The sequence below is a fragment of the Belonocnema kinseyi genome, chromosome 3 (genome assembly GCF_010883055.1).
Source record: "Belonocnema kinseyi isolate 2016_QV_RU_SX_M_011 chromosome 3, B_treatae_v1, whole genome shotgun sequence".
In the NCBI taxonomy this organism is placed as follows: domain Eukaryota; kingdom Metazoa; phylum Arthropoda; class Insecta; order Hymenoptera; family Cynipidae; genus Belonocnema; species Belonocnema kinseyi.
In genome coordinates, this window is record NC_046659.1 from 68,427,419 (window position 1) to 68,430,147 (window position 2,729).

The window sequence follows — 2,729 nt, forward strand, 5'->3', positions numbered from 1 at the left end:
CTGCAACTCATTGTAGAAAATCTAGGTACCAAACTGAAACTTTTAGACCCCCTCTGAATAAAAAAACAATTTCTGCAGCCTATAAAAATGCTGCTAGAACAGAATCTAAACCTAAAATGTGAAATTAAATCGTATAACTAAAAATGTAAATAAAACTTTTTCCTCGTTAAATTTTTCTCAGTGTAATGAAAGTGAACATACTAAGAATCAGGAAATTGTTTACTCACATGTGAAGCAGCGCGTGTCTCCTTTTTTTAAATTTTACTCCCTCGTCCTTAGAACCGCATGCCTCGATTTCGACGAGGCAAAAAGTGCCAAAACTTAATTCCCCCTCCCTCCCGCCGTTTTTAACCTTTTTTTCTTGCCAAGCCTTCTCTTTTCTTAGCTCAAAATACGAAAAAGTCCTAGCGTGTCACTCCGCAACACACACGCGCTCTCAGAAAGAAAGGTGGAAATCCGGAAATCTCAACTCGCGCGCTGGTACCGTGACTCTTCCGGTAATTCTCTTTAACTTCCTGCTCAAATACCTTTGTAATAAAATATTTAATTTATTTTACAATCCGAATTTTAATTCTGTAAAAGGAGCCACTTTTTGGCGAACGTCGGAGGACGCACGGCTGGCGAACGGTACACGATGTCGTGCGTCTCGACGCTCTTCGAAGAACTGGGCCCGCCATGAGCTCCTATCTTTTCCTACAACTGCATGAAGTGGGGCCCCTAGTACGTGGATTTCGCAGTGGGGGGCCCCAGATTCTAGGGAGGGAAGCATAGTTGCGGCAAAACATGTTTTTCTGGACAAATTAGTGTAGAGCTTTCAATTTTGATCCGATTTGAGCATGTTTTTTAAAAACGAAAGCTAATTAAATTTCAATGAGATTTATGAGAGCCACATTAAAATTTGTACCTATTTATTCTTGCAAGGTCAAGATTAAAAATACTTGAAGACTTTACTTTTTAATTTTCTGTTCGAGATACATGCAAAAAAATGCTTAATCGTCATTTTTTTAAATGCGCAACATTAAATAATCTCAGAGATATTTTTTATCTGAAGTTAGATAAAAACGTTGCAAATAATTGAAAACTACAGATAGAGTTCTGAACGTGGTTGTGAATCCAACTCCCGATACAAATTATCTGAACTCGAATAACTTTAGCTTTGAATTGTTTACAACGTTTTCATCCAGGAGACTATCTCTGATGTTTACTGTGAAAGTAATTGTTAATCTTATAAACAAATGTATATCTTAGCCATTTCTTGCACGAAAATACGTTTTAATGGTTTAAACTAATTGTTTTGACCTAACGAAAGTCTCTACAGCAAATTATATAAATAAAGAAAGCTCGAAAGTATTTTTATTTTAATACAAAATTAAAACAGTTATGCTACTTTTTGTGTGTCAATATTTTCGTTTTTGAGGACGCGTCGCTGTATTGGCCAAGAAGTTTTCTTGGAGGGAGATCCTTCTTGTAAGATGTTCCTTTCATGATTCGATAGATGTAAGTAATAGATCGAAAATACTTTTTTTAAATAAAATAAAAAGCATTAAGGCTATAATTTTCTGTCTCCTTAAAATTCGAGTCACAGCATCTGCGCCCTTATGTCCCGGGACCCTTCAAATATAAATTTTCGCAAGTCGTTCGCAAGTCTTTCAATTACTGAGGAAAATATTTGCTTTATGATACTTTACCAACTAACAATAATTCTTTATTATTTACAAAATTTTATAAACAAATTCATTATTTGAATACTTGTCAACAAATGGATGTTGTTTTTCGTTGCAAAATCGACTAGCAGAAGACTTTGCCGGGCGACAATAGTTGTTATTTATTCATATAAATTTTATAAAAAAATACAGATTTTAATTTTCTAAATAATTTAAATATATTTTTTACGAGATCGCCTTCAATTTGAAAATTTGTATATCTTTTCTTTTTTAATTTGTTGTAAAACGCTTTAATGCCTTACAGAAAACTACATTGTTTTATATTTTTTTAAATTCTGACGATTGGCGTAATAAAGCACTTTTAATTTTACATAAATTATTTTGGACAATTACAAATCTTTACAGCACAATACAAGATTTCACAAAAGATAAATATTGAAAAACTCTTCTACGAATTATGTTAATTCTTACAGTTTATTGAAGAACTATACAAATTTAAAAAAAAAAAGTTTTTTCAAGAACTTTTGCTATTGTAATAAATCATATATAAAGCAGAAATTATTATTGTGCGACATTTTTTTCACAAAAATGTTACCTATATGCATTATCTATCAGAAGTAATTTTAAAGTATAGGAACAGTACAACTTCAAGAATTTACAATTACAATAATCTATATGCATTTACATGGGTTGCGCCAAAAAAGTTGTTCTTTTTCTATCTGCGATGACAAACATTAAAAATAATGCAATCTGATAATTTTAAGTTGAGATGTGCAAATGATCGCTACAATAAAAAAGTTTCCACATTTATTTTTAAGAAAACTTATGTTCAGCACAGAAAAAACAGAAGATAAACTTTACATCGTTTTCTGGCGGAAGACTCTCTGCAACAAAAATTAACTTCATAGGGTAAACTGTATACAAATATCAGTTAAACTTTCTTTTGTTTTTCCATGACAAACAAATGTTTTTTGAAAGATGCGAAGTTGGCTAAACAAAACTTTATAGCCCTAAAAAATTTCCTGCAACAAATTTTATTCTTATTTTTTTCTGTGAGAGCTTCTT

At 31.9% G+C, this 2,729-nt stretch overlaps 1 protein-coding gene across 1 annotated transcript in view; it reads left to right on the forward strand.

Moving 5' to 3' along the window:
• Nucleotides 1-2,729, forward strand: part of LOC117170252 (elongation of very long chain fatty acids protein AAEL008004-like) — a 175,489-nt gene that overhangs the window by 26,410 nt on the left and 146,350 nt on the right. The gene's annotated exons all lie outside the window — the stretch shown is intronic.